This window comes from Pleurodeles waltl, chromosome 4_1 (assembly GCF_031143425.1).
Source record: "Pleurodeles waltl isolate 20211129_DDA chromosome 4_1, aPleWal1.hap1.20221129, whole genome shotgun sequence".
NCBI lineage: Eukaryota > Metazoa > Chordata > Amphibia > Caudata > Salamandridae > Pleurodeles > Pleurodeles waltl.
Window position 1 is genome coordinate 988,944,114 of NC_090442.1, and position 21,918 is coordinate 988,966,031.

The window sequence follows — 21,918 nt, forward strand, 5'->3', positions numbered from 1 at the left end:
AGGAAATCCTTCCTCACCGGGCGATTTGTGGTAGGGGAGGTCAGAGATGACCTGCGATATCTCCAGCTGGCTGATATCCCCTTCCAGAAGTGTGCGGCCCTCTTCAGAGAGAGAGGGTAGTATTACACTGGATAGGAAGGGTTCAATTTGTTCGTCATGGATGTCGATTCGGGGGTGTGCAGTTGTCGGTAGTAGGATGCAAATTCATTGACTATGTCCTGAGGACGTGTGAGTGTCGTTCCTGTGTGGGCGGTAAGGACCGGTATGGCTAGGGCTGCCGTTCTCTGGCGGTGTTGCGCCGCCAGTAGTCTGCCTGCTTTCTCCCCCTGCTCGTAATGTCCGCCCTGTATGCGTTGCAACGCGTACTCAGCTTGTGAGGTATATAGTTCGTTTAAGGCCATGCAAGTGCGTTTGAAGCGTCTACGCATGGGGAGGGATGGGTGGTCCATGTATTGCCACGTCAGTTGCCTTGTATCAGCTTCCAGAGTCGCTTGTTTTGCTCACTTTTCTTTGTTAGACAGCGCAGTGTCTCTCATCATCTGTCCACTTATGATTGCTTTGGCCGCTGCCCACAGGATCCTCATAGAGTAGGTGGAGCCTAAGTTATTCTGGACATATGTGGCCGCATGGGCTAGTAATTGCGCCTTACCTTGCAGGGAGCGATAGCTGTGAACTGCAAGTCTCTAGGGCTTGCGGCCTGGGGACATTAGGCCCATTTGGACAGCTAGTTGTATTGGGGAGTGGTCCGAGAGTCCACTTTCCAATATCCGAGTATCTGAGACGTGCAACACTAAGCTGTGGGAGATAAGAAAATAGTCTAGTCAGGATTGTGTAGCATGCACCGGTGATGGAAAGGTATATTCTCTGTTGGTCGGATTTGTTAATCTCCAGTGATCTACCAAACTATTATCCTGTATTACGTCGGACTGGAGGACTCGGTCTCCATTATTGGCAGCATCTAGGGGGCCAGTCCTATCTAGTACTGCAACCCTAACCAGTTTCAAGTCTCTCCATATGGCGTATCGGGTAGCTCCTATTTCCGACAAGAGGCGGTTGATTTGGAGAAAGAACAGGCGCTTTGAGCCCATAGGGGCATAGACGGAACCCACACATGTTGAAGAGTCACCGACTCTTAGTTTGGCCAACACGTAGCGGCCCTCTGGATCCACCCACGTTTTAGTGACGGTGAAAGGTATGCTCTTCTGCAAAAGTATAGTGACGCCACATTTCCTTGGGACGCCGCCATCCGGTTCTCAGGGAGTGGGGCTGAAGCTGTATAACGCTGTTCCTACCCAATCACAGTGCAGCTTAGCGGATTCCGCTCTGTCAAGGTGTGTTTCTTGTAATAGAGCTATGACCGCTCATTTAGAGTGAAGGTATGAGAGTATCTTCTTGGGCTTTATGAAGTGGGTCAGGCAGTTGACATTCCAGGATAGAATCCGCAATGGGGTAGGCAGAGTTGAGGGGGGTCCAGCCATGGCAAGGTTAGGTAATGGAGGTGGAGACGGACAGCGGTGAGGGAGGGTGGATGTATTCAAGGAAGAGTTGGGGTCAATACAAGAGCAATCAAAAGAGATTGGGTACAGGGAGTGTGGAACAGAGTGGGAGAGAGTTGGAGGGGGATGACAGTAGGGTGCTCGTAACTGGTATAAAGGGTGGACTTGGGTAGGAGGTGAGACGGTAGGGGGGGACATGGGTAGAGGGGTGGTGTGAGGCAGAGGAGGGGAAAACAGGAGGTAGGGGGTGGGAAACAAAGAGAGATACCAAGAGAACGATAAGTAGGAGAGTAGGTGGGGAGGGTGAAGAGGAGAAGAAGGGGAAATGAGCAGGGGGAAGAACAGAGGTGCTAGGGATGAATGTAGAAATCAGGAAAGTAGCGATACAAATCCCAAACCGGAGGGTCAAGAAAAAGAAATAAAAAAGGGTGAGGGGGTGAGGCAGAGCACGATAGCCTCGCTCGTCGGTAACCGTAGTCTGCGGGTCTAAACCTAAGGCCACGGAGGCCCTAGCCCCGGTCAGCGGGCCTCCGGCCCAGGGGGGGGGAACGCACATAATGTTCCAGGGAGGTCGTCACCCCTCTATTCAGCGGTATATCAGTAGTAGTGCCCGGTGGTAGAGCTCACGGTAAGTGCTAGAGCGATGGTATTGTATGTGTAGCGCATGGTAGCTGGTCAATGCTGTAGAAGTAGTGGGGCGTGCAGATGCAGTGGCAGTGGGATATCATGATGAGGAAGGTAAGATGATGGTAAGGGGGGAGTGGAGTGCATCTTGGGACCAAGCAGTCGGGATTCCGTCTCCTAGGGGCCGGTAAGTTCCAAGGGTGGGGCGGAGTACTCAATACCCTGCAGTGGTAGCGGAGCCCAGGTGGGCAATGTTACAGCCGTGGGAGAGTCGGGTCGTTGGCGTGAGGAGTGTAGGGGGGAGGTGGTAGGGGAGGTGGTGTAATTGGATCTGCAGAGACCCGTGAAATAGTCTCATGGGGGGAAGCGGGGGAAGTGGGGGGAACAGGGGAGAACAAGGAAGAAAAAGGTGGCTCTCAGCCGCTCACATCGTATAACAGTAGTGCTTGAAAAAACATCAAACAAACAACAGCAACTCTCAGTAACTTTCTGAGTTCAGGCAAATCGTGGAAATCCACAGGGTCAGCATAGGTATGAGATACAGGGTTAGCATAGTCTGGCCAGGTTCCTGACTACAGGGTTGTCCGCTTGCCATTTCCTGCAACCCTGTGAGAGTATATTGTGGCCATAGAACAAGAGAGGCAGAATGTAAGTATGAACAATACTCATCTGTCCGTTGGTGCAGTGGAGAGTGCATTATACCACACGCATGGTATCAGTGCTTCCAGCTGTAGTGTTTTTGTCTCGCACCATTTGTCTCCGTCTTCAGGTGGGAGCCATGGAGGGTTTGAGGGGGGAGCGAGATTTGTCTCTGTCTGCCACTTGTTTGTGCATTGCCACCCCGTGTAACACCTACCCTCTGTCGTCATAGTTCTTGGAGAGCCTCTCTAGGTCTCTTCCGTGGGGTGGAAAGTCCGAGGCGTATCATTCTGGTCTCTCTGGGAAGGTTCCTGCGGTGACTGGATCGCAGTCACCATAGACAAGCTCTGGGGTTGGAGCCGTGTGGCAGTATTCATGGGGAGGGTCTGTAAGCTGTTGAGTAAAAGGAGCAGGTCCTCTGGATCATCGAAGTCCTTTGACACATTGTTTTTAGTGATCCACACCTTCGCTGGGGTAAAAAGTCTAAATTTCACCTCCAAATGGCGTAAACGGGGTCGGAGGGCCAAGAATGCTTTCCTATGCTCACTGGTTTCTTTTGAGAAGTCATCCGGATCATTTATTTGTTCATCTGGAAAGGGCCATGCTTGCGGGCAATCTGCAGGAGTTGCCGAGCCTGTGTGTGTCACAAGAGGCAGGCTATGATTGGTCAGGGGTGGTTGGCTCCGTCTCAGCATTTGGGGCCAAGTCTGTGCGCTCTTTGAAACTCTAGGGGGGGTCGAAAGTCAGGCCAGTGAGCTTGGGTATGGTCTCCTTCAGGAGAGATTGGAAGTGTGCTCCTTCTATGTTTTCCGGGAATCCGAGAAAGCGGACATTGTCCCTGCCGCTCCTGTTCTCCAGGTCAATGAGCTTACTGTGGAGATACAGGAGCTCTTGGTCTCTGTCTGTGGCGGAGACGGCCTGTGCCTCCACTGCGATCACACGTTGCTTTAGACTTGTCACCCGTGTTTGGAAGCCCGCAATGTCCAGGTGCATCAACTTTGTTTCCTCCATCAGAGAGGCCATCATGCTGTCCATCCCTTCCAGTCTGCGGCCCACCGCCGAGATCTCCTGCAGGATGCGGTCCATGGTTGTTTCCTGCACGTGGTCTGTCATGGTGCAGGGCTGCCCGGGCGGGTGTACTTTAGATGCAGGAGGGAAAGTTTGGGAATGCTGTAGGGCTTCAGAGAAGAGCAGTTGTCTCGCTGGTTTGCCTGAGTGCTTATTCGACGACCTGCCCGCTGGCATTGCAGGGTTCAAGGTGCAGGTAGCGTGTGGTAAAGGATCTAGGAGAGATGTGGCCCCCTTTCTGCGACCTGACAGGACCAGTGAGCCGCCACTCCCCTTGATATTGAGTGCATTAAGAGGTGTGGTATGAGGGGGGAGAGAGGGCTCTCCGCTTCCAGGGCTGAGGTCCGAGACTCCAGGAGGACTTCGAACTGTCCAGCTGGGATCTCTTCTCTCTAGTGGTAGGTCACGGCCTACCCGCCGTCGTGGTTCAACAGTCGCACTCAGCCGGAAGTCCAGAGTCAGTGGACGCTCTTTCTGCGCGCAGCATCTAACATGAAGGCACTAGGGTGGGTAATAAGGCCTCGGGGTCTGACCATAGGTGTCTGAGGGTTCTCTGGTGGGGCGCACCCCCCACCTGAAGCTCTCCAGGGTGCTCTTGTCCTCCTCAGTGTTCCAGCGTTCCAAGGTGTGGCCTCCTATCATAGGGAGGGTGAGAGGTGTGGATCCAGACAGCACCTCATGTCGTCACTGCATGCGTTGGTTACCCTTTATATGGCTTCAATCTTGCAGCCGTCCCCTTTATGGTGTAATCCACCAACGGTGATATCTTTTGTGCCGCGCCATGGCATCAACCCCGAGAGTCCAGGACACGTTTGTACCCCAGAGAAGCTCTGTCAGAGGCGACGGGTTGCGCTGAGATGTCGGGAGGGGGGAGCTCATGGGCATCGGGGGCGATCCCTCAGCGGGATTCCCTCGCAGCGCGTACCTTTCAAAGTCTCGTCCGAGCCGCTCCCTCCGTGCTGCTGTGCCACGCCAGGCCGGGAATGTGCGAGAGGCCGCGGCCCGGCACCTGGCCTCAGGCCTCCACGATCGCCCTGTATGGGCAGAGGGGATCGGGCACTCCCTCTCTCCGTCGAGGGGCCCCCGGCTGAAGCGGCTCTCTGCGCATTGCATCTGGAGCGCCTCCCCACCCGGGCCAAGGCCCACTGCCAAGCGGAGCACCCTCACTAGGTGACCATCTTCGATCGTGGCCAGACCACACCCCCAACATCTTCTTTCATTCATATTACCATTGCACCTTACAATGCAGAGCTCACCTTTCACATCTGAAAGAGCATAACTTGCCTGTGCCGTTATGCTTTGAGAAGAAGCAATCAGCTACATATATAACAAGTTTAAACCGCTTTCATGCAAATGTGGTGTACTAGAAACTCATAATTAGAGTACACATACAAGTGCAAGTAAAAGTCTATGAATATCATATATAACCCACATCCATGCAAATATTATTTGACTGTATTGATGTTGTAAAGTCTAGAAACTAAATATTCCCATAACCATTTTCTGCGTATTTTGTTTATGAGAATTTCATGGATAATTTTATAATGAAATGTGTGTTGAAGGTCTGTATTGAACAGGCTGGAGTTAAGGCCTGTGTTTACATTGCATATAAACTTTCAGTATGAGGTCTGTTCTTCTTGTCTAATCCTTTGATCTCCAGGTGTCTCTAACCAGTCTTCAGTTAAAAAGAAGCACATTGCTTAGTACAGAAAACGTGGTGTGAAGATGGGTTGCCAAGGTTGTTGAGCAGAAATAAGGAGCTGTAAAACAAACTCCCCTTTCAGATTCCTGCACAAGAATAATCCAAGTACGTACAGGTGTGTTCCAGAGAGAACTAAGGCTAATTGGATATAATTCACAATGGTTCCTGTCAATGGAAATTTCCCTGGCTGTGATGTCTGCTAATGAAAGGTCAGAGGTTGGTTAAAATGTTATGTAGTTAGTCCGAGATTCAGAATCCCTTTGCCCCTTGACTATAGCGGACCTTTAGAGAGGTAAAGACCTCTTCCTTTTTGATAGATTAAGTGGCTTTTTGCTACACACATCTCTCATGTAAAAACTTCTACTGAGATTTCAGTAATGCTGACAAATTTCTCTGAACTTATCCTTAGTTTATTAGAATAGTAGGGAACCTAAATTCAATGATTAGACAGGAAAATCTGGGCTTGAATTCACCTCATCATACACTTTTTCTTATTTGCAGCATTGCTGCATTAAGACCTTGGCCTTTTATATGTTGGTGAAACTTAACATTGTTTGACGCTTTAATTTTCCTTTGGTGATTCTCTACATATATAGTATGTTTTCGGGACTCATTTATGTACGTTTGACTCTGAGTCTGTAATAAATCCCTTTCAAAACTTTAAGTTCATCTCTGAGATTTAATGTGTGACGAGACTGGTTACACTGTCATTTAACGTAATGAGCAAATGTGTTTTCTCCTTGCTCTTCCAGACTCCTAAAAGGTTTAGTCAAGCTAAGAAGATTTGAGAAAAGGCAGCTCTGGATCATATGGTGGCAGAGTGATGATGGTTAGGCTCCCGAAGTAGGTAGAACCAGAACAGTATTTCTAGACTACTTAGTCCCCAGAACCCAGTCCCTAGACCCCATGTGCAAGCCACAGAAGATCGCCAAAGTTGTAGAGATTCGGGAGAGAGGTCTATTGACGAAGAAGGTGTGAGTATTAACAGTATTATGAGTCGCAGCGGTTCATGTTTAACTTGTGGTGTTTGTGCATTTGGAAGATGTCCTGTGGAAATGTTTGTTTGTTTTGTGAGTGTGAATTGTAAAAGACGTAGAGGAGGTTATCAAGTACAACATGGCCTAATGTCCCAGGATATGTTAAGAGGTGTAGAAGACACCCTACTTTTGTTGCCAGTGATGTCTGTTGTGAGACGTCATTGATGGCACAGTTCAATCTTGTGTGGATGTGAGATGATTAGTGTAGGGGGAACTTTTTTTTAAAGATTTATTTATTGGTTTATCAGTGGTATCTGAGACACTACATGAGAGCACTTCATTAGTCAATCAATCATTGCCGCAAGTGGCACCAATCTGTATACTTTAAAGCAGTGTGTACCTGATGTTTTTCAAAGGCAATCTCATGGAACAAGCTTGTAGTCATCATTGTCAAACAGTTAACAATTAACAGTTATGCATAAATCAAAAAGCTTGTGGAACTATGTGTGTTGTGGAGGGATGGGTTGTTTGTGATCGAAGATTAAGGAATGCATCTGGGCCAGAGATCCCAGAGGGCACAGGGGTTAGGCCGAAGCATGGTGTACAAATAAAAGCACTAATCTCTTGATGAATAAGGTGAGGCAGTTATCCTAGAGTGTCCCTTCTTTCATGGAGGGTGGAACTCGTTTTTTGTCCCCACATATAATGCCAGGTGTTCCCAGCAGTTCCCAGCTTGACGGACAATTCCGCATGTCAGCAGACATCGAATGTATTGTCCTTCCGCCAGTGCCCAAGTTAGCTGGTCTCGTAACCACTGCTGAATAGCCGGGGAGGCCGGGGACTTCCATGACATGGCTATCCTAAGTCTGAACAACACGAAAGCAAGATCAATTAATCTATGTAGATATCTGTCACCTTTTTTGCAAGGGGGAAGTCCCAAAAGGCAAGAGGTGGGTGTGAGGGGAAGGGGGAGAGCAGTCAATTCTGTTACAATCTCAGTAACCTTGTGCCACGTGATTTGTAATATCGGGCACTCCCATATCAGAAGATAAAAACCCATGGAGGGTAAGGTGCAATGTGGGCATCCAGGGATCAGTGAAGGAAATATAACTTGAATACAATGAGGAACCAGATAGGCCTGATATGTATAGTTGAATTGTGTGAATCTGAATCTAGCATTTCGGGATATCCCCTTTACTAGCTGTAAAGCTCTAGCCCATTCTGTGTCAGACAGTGGTTGCGGCAGCACTACATCACATTTGACACGTGCTAACACCATGAGATTTGGCCCCGGCGTGTGAAGCACTGTATATAGGGTAGTGATGGCCCCCAGCCAGAAGTATGGTGTGTAGCACCTGAGATGTGGACGGTTCCCTTTCAGACGTGCCCCAGGAAACACGCATGGCCAGCAGTAATGTGTAGTAGGTGAGAAATTGCCCGGGCGCAAAAGCTTATGTTTTGGTGATGCCCTGGAACTTCATAAGTGTGCCTACTAAGTATAAGTCTCCTGGTCGGGTGACCCCTGCTTCCACCCACCTTTCACGATCAATAGCCGTGTCTTTTCCTCCGGCAAGTATGAAATGTGGGGACCTTTAGGATGTATAAACCAGTGCCAGCATGTGTTAGCCACTCATCTGTCGTGACACTTGTCCGTAAGGACTGATGGAATCCGTCAGCCAAGTGTACATCTTAACTCTCCCTAATCTCGCCTGGACAGACTGCAGTTCCGGGCAGCCTGTCGATAATAACCAGGCCAATGGACACTGCAATTGTGCCGCCGCATAGTACAATTCAATATTTGGAGCTCCTAGTTCTCCCTCTGTCATTGGTCTCTGGAGCTTGGACAGGGCCACCCAACGGCGTCCGTCACCCCAAATCAATTCGATGGGCAGGCCTTCAAGCATCCGAAAAAAGTGGCACTACTATGGGTAGCACCGCAAAAAGTAAAGGAATCTGGGGAGAATCTGCATCTTAGATATCGCCACCCGACTAACTGGCGATAGGGGCAACAACCGCCAAAATGTAAGGGAGCTACGGATACTCACGACCACTTTGTCCAAATTACCCTCTCGAAGGTCCTGAGCTGTGTGGTAAATATTAACTCCCAAATACTTAAAGGAGTCATAATTCCATTGGAGTCGTGGGTCAGTCACGACTCCCCTATTAGCGGAAGAATGGGGTGCTAGCGGTAACAAACATGATTTGATCCAAATAATCCGCAACCCAGAGGCATCCTCAAAGATCTCTTTAATTTGCATAAGTTCAGGTAGTCTGGCATGCACATCACGATGATAGAGATAAGGCATCATCTGCATAAAGAGAAATTACATGGTGATGTCCCAGTTCTGGAACTCCCCAGGCCCCAGCACATTCGCACAAGTAGCAGGCGAGGCACTCCATTGCCAAAGCAAATAGAAATGGTAACAGTGGACACCCCTGATGTATCCCTCTTTGCACAACAAAGCTGTTTCATATCACATGACCTGTTTTTACTCTGGGCAACGGTTCTGCATACAATGTGTGAACCCATCACAGAAAAGCGCGCCCCAAATCCCATGGCCTTGAGGGTCCAGAAGAGGAAATCCCAGCCTAAGGTATCAAAGGCTTTCTCAATGTCCAGAAAGACTGCTACCTGGTCAAGGATTTGTGGTGGGGTGTTGTGCATGAGCCGCAGCAGGCGATGTATGTTGAGAAAAGTGCTATGGCCCGGTATAAACACTGATTGATCAGTATGGCCTAATGTTTGTATTACAGGAAGTAGTCTGTTTGCCAGGATCTTGCTCAATATCTTACAATCCAGGTTCAATAAGGAAAGGGGTTGATACGACTTAACATCTAAGGGATCGCGTCCCGGTTTATTTTATCATGAGAGGGTATAAGGAGAACTTAATGTGCAGAGTGAATCTGTACTGATCCAGGTGATACCCCGCTGGTCGAGGTTTCAGTCAAATTGAAAGCATTCCAGTTTAGGTAATACCACTATTAAAGCTTCACAGAGTGTATCTAGTAAGCATCCCCGCTCAAGTGCTTCCTGGAATTCCTCAAAGAGTCACTGTGTTACATAGGTGGAATAGGTAGCATAGTACTCAGTCGGTAGGCCATCTATGCCTGGTGTTTTGTTATGAGCAATTTGGGATATGGCCACACAGATCTCAAATATTTGAATGAGTTCCTCTGTCTCGTCCCATTGGTTGGTTGAGAGTTTGGGAAGAGACGCCCCCGCCTGAAACTCCTGCACACAATTCAGCTGTGGGACTGCTGGTCTCGCAAATGACCCTCGATAGTAATCCCGGAATTCCTCATTAATTGCCTTCTGTGAGGTGGCTACCGTGCCATCGGCTAGACGAGTCGTCATAGCAGGAACCCTGCGGTGTTCCTCCCAGATAAGCCAGGCAAGTAATTTACCCAGGCAGTCTCCAGGGGCATGTTGCAGAGCCATCCGTTTACAGAAGTCATGGTGGCTCAGGGTGGATTCCACCTCAACACAATGGAAGAGTTGCTGGCCAAGCCGTGAGGGCAACACTAGTTGATTTGCAACCTGTGTCTCTGCTTGTCTTAAATCACATTCCACTTTAGAGAGGTCCTGCACCAACTGCTGTCTAATACCCCAGGAGTCCACCATACGGTGGCCGTGGATCACCACCTTTTGTGCCTCCCATTCAGTGGCTCGGGAAGAAGCAGCTCCAGCATTCACTTCAAAGTACTGCTGGATGCACTGTGATAGTGCGTTGCGGAAGGGTGGGTCTGAGAAGGCCTCAGGCTGAAATTGCCAGTTAGGAATGGTGGGGCGTTGTTTGCCCCAGATCAGGGTCCACACCAATGGGCTATGGTCTGAGTATGCCCATGCTAAATATTCTGACTGAGTCATGAGGGGGCCAGTTTAGTCAGTGCAAAATATGATACCAATCCTGGTATGTAAGTCATGAACGGGTAAGTAGAACGAATAATCACGGTGTTGCGGGTGACTCAGACACCACACGTCATATAGGCTCATATGTGTGCTGCACCGATTGAAATGGCGGGAGGTACGGATGCTCATGGCAGAGGGTAAAGAAGGGTGAAAGCGGTCAAGGTGCAGGTCTAGGACACTATTGAACCCCCCCATATTGCAGGAAGCAGTGGGTCTCGGAAACGTGCAGGTGTAAGAAGAGCTAAGAAGCTTGTTTGGTTAGCATTTGGGAGTGTATATCACTGCTAGGTTGAGAGGGTATGAGGAGAACTTAATGTGCAGAGTGAATCTGTACTGATCTAGGTGATACCCGCTGGTCGAGGTTTCAGTCAAAGTGAAAGGAAATTTGTGGTTTGATTGAAAATTGTTGATTTCTAGGGAAACAGGCAAAACAAATGTGTGTGAGGTTGATAAGAGTTGGTGTGTGCAGCTTATAAAGGAGTGGGGGCTGCTGTGAGGAGCAAGGCTGATGTCACAGTGTGCCGTACTGGTATATGTTGGTTGGTGTGTTGCTGTCCTGCCATTGGTTGAGAATATCATAAGGGGCCATGCTGTGATTGGTAGTTTTTGTGTAGCAAAGGATTGTGGATGCAACGCTGTTTCCAAGCTGAATAATTGTTGATATGTAATTGTGGAAAGATGAAATCTTTCAAAATCATGGGAGATTTATTTAGAGGAGATGTATACATATCTAGTGGAAAGGGAGAAGAAGCGCCTCTGGAAGATACCCAAATAAATTAAATGGCGATTAATAAAGGGCTCGATACATGTGTGTCTCTTGGTCCATGGCACAAGAACACCGAACAGGAGGGTGCATTGAGGTTTCCTCAATATGGCACATTCAATTTGAGGATTACTGAGAACCTAAGGAGAGTATTGTTTGAGATGAAACTGCCTCCTAGACCTGCACATTACAAGGCACTTTCTGCTTGGGAACGAGCTGCTCATGCTAGGGAGAGAAAGGAATATCAGAGCAGAGGTCAAAGAGCTGTGCGAACATATGCAGATGTGAAATGGGATGCAGAAGAGAAGAGGTGGCGAACAGACATAATAGAAGGGGATAAGTTACATCCGGCTTTGACCACTGACGTAGTTGAGGGAGAAGAGGAAATGAAGCAAAGGGCAGGAGGAAGAAAAAAGGAGCCCAATGGCAGGAGTGTACTCAGTGATAGCGAGTCTACATATAGGCTTTTGGATGTGCTGCTATCTGAATGCCCACCTCTATACAATGAAGTTAGAGGAGAGGCTGGAAGCAATATTGGTGGTGCTGGGAAAATGGTGATTGCTACTGTCCCAATAAATGGGGCTTCTAGTCCTGTGGGAACTGTGTAGACTGGTATCCCTTGAAAGCTGAGAAATAGTCAAGAATGTGTGCCCCAGCTGATCCCACTACGAACACTGTGGATGCTCTTACTGTTCCAGTCACCATTGATCCTTTGGTTCCTATATATAAAACTGAAGATTCAAGGTAATCAACCTATAATCGAGCTGTTTCAAATACAGTTGGCAGCCAAGGTGGAGTTCCTACTAGTCCAGAGGTTTTATTCCTCTAATTCCAACACACCACAAGTACTCCATGTGGGCCAAATGCAGATTGTACTCTGAATGTTTCTGGAGGCATTTCTATAGGTACTTGCAGGAGATTCCCAACAACTGAAAATCCTGTTTGGGAGCCACCTTTAATTTTCACTAGTGGTACCCAAGGAAATAATATTACTAGAATTCCTGCAGTGCCTCGTATCATTAGTGCTAATGAAACAGATGAGTGGATGAGAGCTTTCAATGAAGGTACTACTTCAAGAGAAAGTGTGAGTACAGAACTGAGTCAGTGTACACTTCTGTCACTACCCAGAGCACAGCTCGTGGATGTGCTAATGCTTAAAATAGAATTTGACAAGATGAATAATGGGAAATCTTGGTTTAGAGCCATTGGATACCTATCATGAGAAGGAATTTACTTTTATGTGTAAGGACATTACCAAGCATGCAGGCCAAGTCCATAACAAACGAGAGGAATTAGCTCAAAGGTATGAAGTAGATTTAAGTAAAACTATAGCGTTCAAGTGTACTTCAATAAAAAGGTATAATTGACATGAGGATTCCAGGAATGAAAACTCAAATTAGGCAATTGGTCCACAATATCTGGAAGTGGAATGAATTAGATAAATGGGAAGCTGAGTGGTTGAAAAAGAAAGAAGTAGAGAAGCCTCTGGGAGAGCTGCCTCCTTCAGGAAGAGAGAGGGCCATTGCCAACTTCCCTTTGAGATTAGTGCATCGTGGAGGTTATGAGCACGTGCCTTGGAGTAGGAGTGATCTTGCCACATTTACCAGTGAGTTTCCGAAGTTGAGCAAGAAGCCAGTGGAGTGGAATAAACAAGTTGAGAGGTTTGTGAAACTATCACGAGATGTTGTGAGTTGATCTTAATATGTTTTTTTATATTGTTGTTCCAAGTGACTTGTGGGCGCAGTGTAAGATAGCTGATCAGTGGCCCGAGAATGAGCAGACGAGAAGTGCCATAACCAAAGGCCCCTTGCCGCTAGTGATGAGAAAGTATTAGCAGGTCATGACTTTTTTGAAAGAAAGGGTCCCACAAAATTCATACAACAATGCAGGAACCCAAGGAAATGATTCATACTTATTCTGAGAGATTGTTGCAGCCATTCAAGCAGTATAGTGGAATGGAGACGCTTGAGCCTAAAGATATGGGACATTTTGTGTCAGGGTTTTGTGACAGGTTTGAGACATGAGATTAGCAGGATGATTTAGCAGCATCTGATTTGTTGGCAGAACGTCAGCTAGTGAAATACTGCGGTATGCTTAATACTTCAGCCATGACCTTGAGATGAAATAGAAGCTTAAGGAAAAGCTAATGGTTGCCCAGAAGAAAGCCACTCAGAGGGCCAGTCAGATTCAGCTGATAGCAAGCAATGTGGGGGTCATGCAAGGTGTATATCAGAAAGGACCAACTGCAATTCCAGGTAGAGGTCCAGTGATGCCTATTGACCCTAGAAATGGAATGTATATTAATAGCTTGAAAAAGACCACCCTTTGTCACATCTGAATCACAGCACTGGTTGCGGTAATGCCATTTTTAATCGGTTAATCAGCTCCAAAATTCAGGATTTGTACCACCACATAACACTAACCCTGTTCAGATGCAGAATGTATCCAGACAGAAATGTCAAAATTTTAACATGGCCCAAGCCCCAATGATGCAGGTTCTCCAGCCTCCAATGCCACAGCAGAATGTGATGGTTCCTAGACCTAATGTTAATCATGTTCCGAATGTGAACATGAATGCGATTCAGGGAGGGAATGCCTTCCAACAATTTCTCATTGTTGACTGTTGATGATTTACCTCTACATCCGAGGCACAGTTAAAATTGAAGTGTAGGTTTTTTCAGGAAAAAACATCAGACTGATTAAAAGAGTTGAACCAGTCCGAGTAACAGTCAAGCCAAATGCTGAATTCCTGAAAACACCACAATACAATGTGACACCTGAGACGATTGTAGGGGTTCGTCCTGTGATCGAGTCTATGATTGAGCAGGGAATCCTAAGGGAAATCATGGACAGCCCCTGAGATTCCCCGATAATGGACTTACAAAAACTGAATGGGAAGTACCGGATTGTATAGGATCTGAGTAAACAATATAGTAATTCCTTGTTGACCCATGGTACCGAATCAGCTGTGAAATTGTTCCAGATTCCATGTGAGGCTGAGAGGTTCACTGCCATTGATTTACGTCAAACCTTTTTCTCAATACTGTTTCATGAGGTTAGCCAATTCTTCCTAGCTTTTCAGTTTGGAAATCATATTTTGGAATGGTGGAAAGTCCTACAAGGGTACACGGAGGGTCCATCTATTTTCAACCAGATTCGTAAGAAAAATCAGGAGTTTTTGGTTATGCCTTGTAACCCATGCAAGAGCTCTTCTCTGCTAAATTCGATCCCATAGCTTCTGCATTGCCCGGCTGTCTCAAAACTGTGGCATCAGTCAACACAAGTATAGAGAGATGTGAAAGTATTGTAATTGGTTGCCTGTTAACTGTATATGTGCCAGACTCAGTTGAGTTACTGTTAGCTACGACTAAAACCCAGCATATGCCATACAGCCAGCTCACTAGATATGAGCAAACTGTTCTAGTGGCTGAAAATGTAACTGTCAAATGCTGTTGTCTTTTAAACCCCTCTACTTTGTTGCCCGTGCCAGATGGTGAACATGAAGTAGAATGTGAAGTGGACCATGGTTGTCTCGATGTCACTGAATTGTGCACCAAGCCAAGACCAGATATGAGAGGAATTATTACCTGAATCTGAATTTGTGCTCTTTGTAGATGGTTCATGTATACAAGACAGTGGAGGAAATCTGAGACCAGCTTATGCTGTCTAAATCCTTTCAGCTTCTTGGCTTCAGGGACTATTCTCCAGTCAAGTGGTTGAACTGATGGCTCTTACTAGGGCATGCTGTGTCTCAGACCAATTGAAAGTGACAATCTTTACCAATAGACAGTCCGGCTTTGGTATCATTTGTGACTATTTTCTGCTCAAGTGGCTGAATTGATTGCTCTTACTAGGACATGCTATGTCTTTGACCAACTGAAAGTGACAATACGTCAGTATGGCTTTGGTGTTGTTCATGACTTCGGACAACTATGGTCCCAGAGGGGGTTTATGAAGGCTTCTGGATCTCTGATCCGGAATGGTGAACAAGTGAGAAACCTCCCCGACTCATTACAATTGCCTGAACAGGTTGCAGCAGTCAAGTGTCCCCAACATTACACTGGTACTGACCATGTGACTTTTGGCAATAATCACACTGACAAGGTTGTGAAATAATGTGCATACAATGTTTGTACCTTCAATGGGGAGTATACCAATGAGACTAACTACAATGTTTTTTTGACTACAGCTGATTCCTGGGAGGAAGTGAAGTGACTTCGAGAGGAAATGTCAGAGGAAGAACAGTAAAGTTGGGTCAGAGCAGGTTGTGTTAAAAGAGATGATGACATTTGGGACTCAATGGATGGAAGGCCAGTATTACCAAATAGTATGTTTCCCCCCAAGGCCAGAGATGCCATGGTAAGATTGATGGCTGAAGCTGTGTTTCACAGGTGTGTTGTGTGTCACCAGAACACGCTAGAAAAAGAACTGCAGTTACACTGAGTCACATGGGAAGGACAGGAGGACCTTTCAACAGGAGGCAGTTGGACTTTATTGAGATGCTTCAGTTTACCAGGTTGAGATATGTCCTGGTGATTGAATGTATTTTCTCACGTTGGGTCAAAGCATACCCGAATAGGAGAAATGATAGCCTTACAGTACCTAAACTGTTGTTGAGGGAGCTCATGCCTAGATTTGGTTTTCCGATCTTCTCTGGAATCATATCACGGGACTCATTTCAATAACAGGGTCCTGAGGTTATTGTGTGCAGCATTGCAGGATGAACAGAAACTACAGTGTAGCTACAGACTTGAGTCTTTGGGTCTTGTGGAGCAGGTCAATGGTACACTGAAGTTCCGATTGGCAAAAGTATGTGCTTCAACTTCTCTGAAGTGGCCTGATGCACTGCCTCTTGTGTTGATGACTTTTCAGACTGTACCTGATCAAAAGACTGGACTGTCACCCCATGTGATCATTATGGGGAGGACTAGGAGACTGCCCACAATTCCTGCAAGTGCACTTGTGAACATTACCAATGATATGGTCCTTCACTATTGCAAAGTCCTGGCTGAAGTCCTGCATTCAGTATCTCATCAGGTTGAAGTATCCACAACTTCCCCGCATCAGGATCAGTGCCATGACATCAGTCCCGGTGACTGAGTCTTGGTGAAGAAACACATCAGGAAGATGTGTCTGGAACCCTATTGGCATGGGCCGTACCAGATGATCCTGGTAAAAATGACTGCTGTAAAGTGTGGAGGTCTCCCCAACTGGATTCATGCTTCCCATACTCAGAGAGTTGAATGTCCCCTTAATAAGACAGCACCTGTTCCAGAAATACGGGTTGTTTTGAAGACACAAGAGGAACAAGTTAGTCAAGCTGTTGGGGTCAAACCAAGTTTAAAATAGCACTTGATTGGTCTGAGGGAGATCTGGAACAAGCAATCGCCAAAATTGAAGCTGAGCAAACAAACTCTTGTTCCGTGGTGGTGAATGAGCCGAGTTCAAGTCAGACCTTGACGAAGAACCAAGTGCTGTGTTAAAGTGAGTGGAGGCTGGAGACCGATGGCCCACAAGGCAGAAAGAGAAAGAGTGATCTTGCCTAAAGAGCGTGTGCCACAAAAAATACCTAAGGATATTGATAACTCTGATTTAAGTGAAAGTGAGGAAGAGTGTGTGGCAGCAAGGAGATCGAGGAGACCAAGAGAGACCAGTCGGAGGTACTTTTCACCTGAGTGGACCTATTTTGCAAAGTGATAAAGACTTCTGGAAATATTGGTGTCATGATTCAGGCTCAACTGAACCTTGATGAACTGAATATTTTGCTTGAACTGTATCTTGAATTTTCATTACCATCAATGAGCTTGAACTTTGTAATCATTAGAAACATTTATTTTGATTGGAATAGGGAAATTAGAAGAATAACTAGGCCTGAGTAGAAGAAGAATGAGTGCTGCCCCGTAGAAGAACACGAAGTATGGTTAAGGAAGTCTCATGAAGATTTTTATATATTTCTGAAACTTTGTGAACTTTGTTGCAGTTTGCACAGGTGAAGTTAATAGACAAATCTTTTGTTGCTGCTGCATTCCACCCAATTTTAGATCTGACTTAAGAGAAGTAATGGAGCCAAATCAGAGAAGTAGATAAAGGTATATAGTAGGTGTAAAATTGCATATCCTCCTCGCTGTATTAGTAGCATTGCTATTAGGAGTGTTTCCTCTATACCTTCTATGGAAAAATAATCTATCCTTAGTGTTCCTCAATCAACATCAAGCCCTAGGGATAGTAGTTTTTATAATTTATATGACAAAGCTTTACTCTTAGATGCATCTTGAATAGGTTATTCTGCAAGTGTATATTTTAGGCTGCTTTGCGAGTAGATTTATACCATAGAGGCAAGGGACTGCTATGAATGCACACAATTACCTGTTTCTGTGTCAGGGGGTAATAAATATCACCATATGCTTGTAGTCGTTTGCTAAGTCTGTTCTATGGGACAGGTCATTATCAATATTTTTTTTCTAATTATAATTTAATCCTTTTAGAGATCTAAATAATTGAACTCTTGAACCAAAGTCTGTCTCCTTTAGAGTTGAAAATAACTGCAAGATTCTATAAACCTGTCACAATATTAGTCTATGCATACCGATACAATTTAACATGTAAGTTGACAGAAGTTGAGAAGCAGCTTTTAAATTTGGTTGAAGACCAGTGAGGGGAACTAGAAACTAGCTCAAAATCTGATGAGAATTTCAGTGAGAATTTCAGAAGTCAGAATAAATGGACTAAGGAGGAGATTGAACATCAGTTAGCTGGTAATTTAGTGGCATTAGATTGGAAACATAAGGGAAGATTATGTATTTGGATGGAAAGATCCGAAACAGGCAATATATTTGTGGGAAAGACCAATGTGAACATACTTTTGAAGTTCGAGGGTTTTACAAGTTGTATTTGGATGGAGAAGATGCTGTCATTCTTGGAGTTTATTTTATTTGTGGAGAGCATGCCTATTTTAAGCTGCCCAAGGGATGGCATGGTGCATGTTATTTAGATGTAGTTTTTCCCAAGCTGTATCTTGTGGAGCATCTTGATAATCCTATCTAGACCAAATGTTCTAGACCCAAACGAGGTGTTAGTATCGGAGAAGTAAAGAGTGACACATTTGGTGCAATGATTCCATCAGTGGGAGTGATTTTAAATGACTTGAAGATTGAAAGGCTGTCTACCATAGTGGATAAATTAGCTACTAGCACAGCAGGAGCTTCATTGGTTGTAATTTCTGAGATGATAGCGATATGATCTATGGTTTTGCAAAATAGACTTGCACTAGATATGTTATTCACAAAACAAGGTGGAGTCTGTCGGATATTGAAGGTTCAGCAATGCTCCACTTACATTCTGGACATGAGTAAGGATCTGGAGAAGTATCTTCTGAATATTTCTGAGTTGACAAAAGATGTGAAGAAGTTGGAAGTGACAGGTGCATGGAAAGCAATTGGCAATGGATTTTCTGCTATTGGCAAGTGGTTTGGAAAATTAGGACGCAGAGTTGTAGGTTTATTTCTGAAGCCTTTGTTGGTTATTGCCATATGTGCAATAGTTATAGTGGTAGGATATAACGTTTTCCAGAGAGTGAAGATTCAACGGGGAAAGAAAAGGAAGACAGCTGAAGTTGAATTGGAAGACAATCATTGTAAATATTATGATATGAAAATCCTGGAAGAGTTTAGGTGAAAGCTGATGAAAATAACAAAGTTCTAGAGTGTCTCATTCGAGGAAAGAAAGGATTGTGATGACCTAATACGTCATTGGGGAGGGGCTAAAAGAACATAACGTGGTTGTGCCATTATGCATTGGAAAAAGCGATCCGCTGTAAAAAAATTCCCCTTTTATATTCTGGAACATGAGAATAATCCAAGATGGTACGGATGTCTTTCAGAGAGAATGAAGGGTCATTGGAAATAAATCACAATGGTTTCCTGTCAGTAGAATTTGTCTTGGCTGTGATGTCAGCTACTGGAGGTTGGTTAAATTAGTCCAAGATTCAGGCTCCCTTTGCCCCTTGACTAGAGAGGACCTTTACAGAGGTGCAGACCTCCTCCTCTATGCTAGAATAAGTGGCTTTATGGCTCGCAAATCTCTCGTGACAGAACCTCTACTGAGGTTTCTGTAATGTTGACACTTTTCTCTGAATTTATCCTTAGTTTAATAGAATAGTTAGGCACTTAGATGCAATGGTTAGGCAGGAAACATTGAGCTTGAATTCAAATCATATGTTTTTTCTTATTTACTGCATTGTTGCCATTGAGACATTAGTATTTTACATGTTTGTGAAATTTAACATTGTTCAACACTTTAATTCTCCTGTGCTGATTCTCTAAGGATAGAGTATGTTTTTGAGACTCGCTTATGTAATTTTGTCTCTGAGTTTGTAATAAATCAGTTTCTAAACTTTAAGTTTGTCTCTGATATTTAATGTGTGATGAGACAGATTACACTGCCAATTAATGTAGTGAGCAAATGTGTTTTCTCCTTTTCCCTCAGGACTCCTAAAAAGATTTGTCGGACTCAGAAGTTTAGAGAAAAAGCAGCTCTGGATCACATCTGACTTTTAAGGTTTGTTATCTTTGTATACTCTATTTTACAAAGCATGTCCTGCATCTCTTGATACTTTTTTACTTTTCATATTAAAAAAATGGTTCTGAAATTAAAAAAAATACCTGGTTTACAATTCAGACAGTAGCAGCTCGATCAACGACTTATTGAACTGCCCCAGTGATGAAGTTCCCCACACTTAATTTGAAAGAAGACAGACAAATAATGTGCATTTAAAAAAACACCCACCCAGCTGTGATTGTCAAAAAATCTGTAGCTTGTTCATTCAGCTTCCACCCGGCCCAGCAACCAGGGCAGTGTCTCAGGGAGCTGAGCTGCTGTTTTCTGTTTCTGAGTCCTTCCTGCTGTGTCAGGCAGCTAATTCCCATTATCACAGCAAGGAACCCCCTCCCAACCACACAGTTTGAGTACCTGTACACCTTTACACAGCATGTTAGCTCTTCCTGCTGCAAGTTGCTCATAGGAATTGGGAACCAAGAGCAGAGAGCAGTCATCACATGGCTACCCCTGGTGGAAGGCATGGTAAACACTGTAAACAAAAATTACCTTGCGGGCCCGCTGGTGTTGCCCTAGCTGCAACCACTACTGCTGATGGGTAAGCATATGCCATACAGTGCCACTGCCTGGATAAGATAATCATATGCAGTGGGGCAAGCCACGACTGGACAACAACAGAAGATATGTGATACACTTGAGGCTGAGCCCAGCATGCGCATTTTGTTAATTTAAAGACTCCCCCAAGTTGCCAACAGCTGGTTGATTAAGTGGCGCATGTGAGGGTGTGTCCTAAAAGGCTGACCCACGCCTGATGACTTGTTTTTGCTGTGGGGTAGCAGAAACATTTCGAAGAAGTGAGTCTAAGACTGCGCTAGCCAAGTCAACATGGCAAAGTCTGAATGAGTTTCCCTAGATCCAGCCAGCAGGCTGTTAAGATGTGAACAGCCTCGGCAGGCACCCTGAGGCACAACATTACAACAGTTCTCAGCAAGCACATCATGCCAGCTGCTTTTATGGCAGTAGAGTGCCTCAACAATCGCCACAATGTAATGGAGCACAGTTAATGTGTGACTAATGCATTTTAGTGCAGTGATGCAGTAATCAGCACTAAAACCCTGTTGCGTAGCTGTCCTACACTACACCAATTCCTGAGACATGCCCGGGTGGGTGGGGTATAAGATGTGCTGTCCTCAGGGAGAGTGCAGGGAGCTCTGACAGGCCGACATTCTTCTTGCATGCCCTAACATCTGGGCAACCTGTCTAGTGTTATGATCCCATGCATCTCCACTCCGCTCTGGGAGGGGTCTGCTGCAAGAGGCCCCTTCTGTGCCTCCATTCTGCCTGGCATCCTTCTTCCCAGAATACTCTAGCAAGGGTTCTTGGGATATTCATGCCTTCCCAATCCAAATGGCAAAGTAAATTTCTGATGTAATTTACTGTGTTTTTGGGTACATAAGGAGGGCAAATGTATATCCCTTTGCGTTGCAATGCATCATCAGTCCTGTAAATAGTTTATTCATTCCCTGTCTGTCCCCAGTGTTCTTAGTTCCAGTTTGGCTGTTATTCTTCACTTGTAATCAAAGGTCTTCTATTAGGTGTCTGTCCCTGAATAGTGAAAGTTTGTGACGCACACAATTTGATCCTTGATCTGAAGAGATGGATCTTGCCTAGGCTATGGTACAGGGAGCCCAAGTTGATCCGACTCAAGCCTTGCTGCAGACTGTTCAGCAACAGACACACAAACTGCAGCAGCTACATAACAAAAATCTAGCACTACGCCTAACCACTGTTGCTAGGACATCATCAGAAACTCCATGCTCCATACTTCATGCCTTTCTTGAGATTCTAACCCTCTGCCCTGTGCAGTTTTGCTCAGGATAGAGCAAAGGTTGGTCACTTCATCATTGCCTTTTCAAGGCCAGCCCTGGCTCTGGTGACAACTTAAGTAGCCACGGAACATCCCTGCCTCTTAACCTTTTTAACCTTCATGACAGCATCCAGAAAGACGTTTGAAAGGCCTGATTTAGTGTTTCCAGTAGAGGAAACCCTCTGTGAAGTTCAACAAAGGACTCAAGATGTAGTAACTTATGTTACTTGATTCCTTCAATAAGTAGCTGAGAACACATGGGTCGAGCAAACCCTTGTCACCTTGTTTCTTATAAGTCTCAGAAAAGAAATAAAAGATC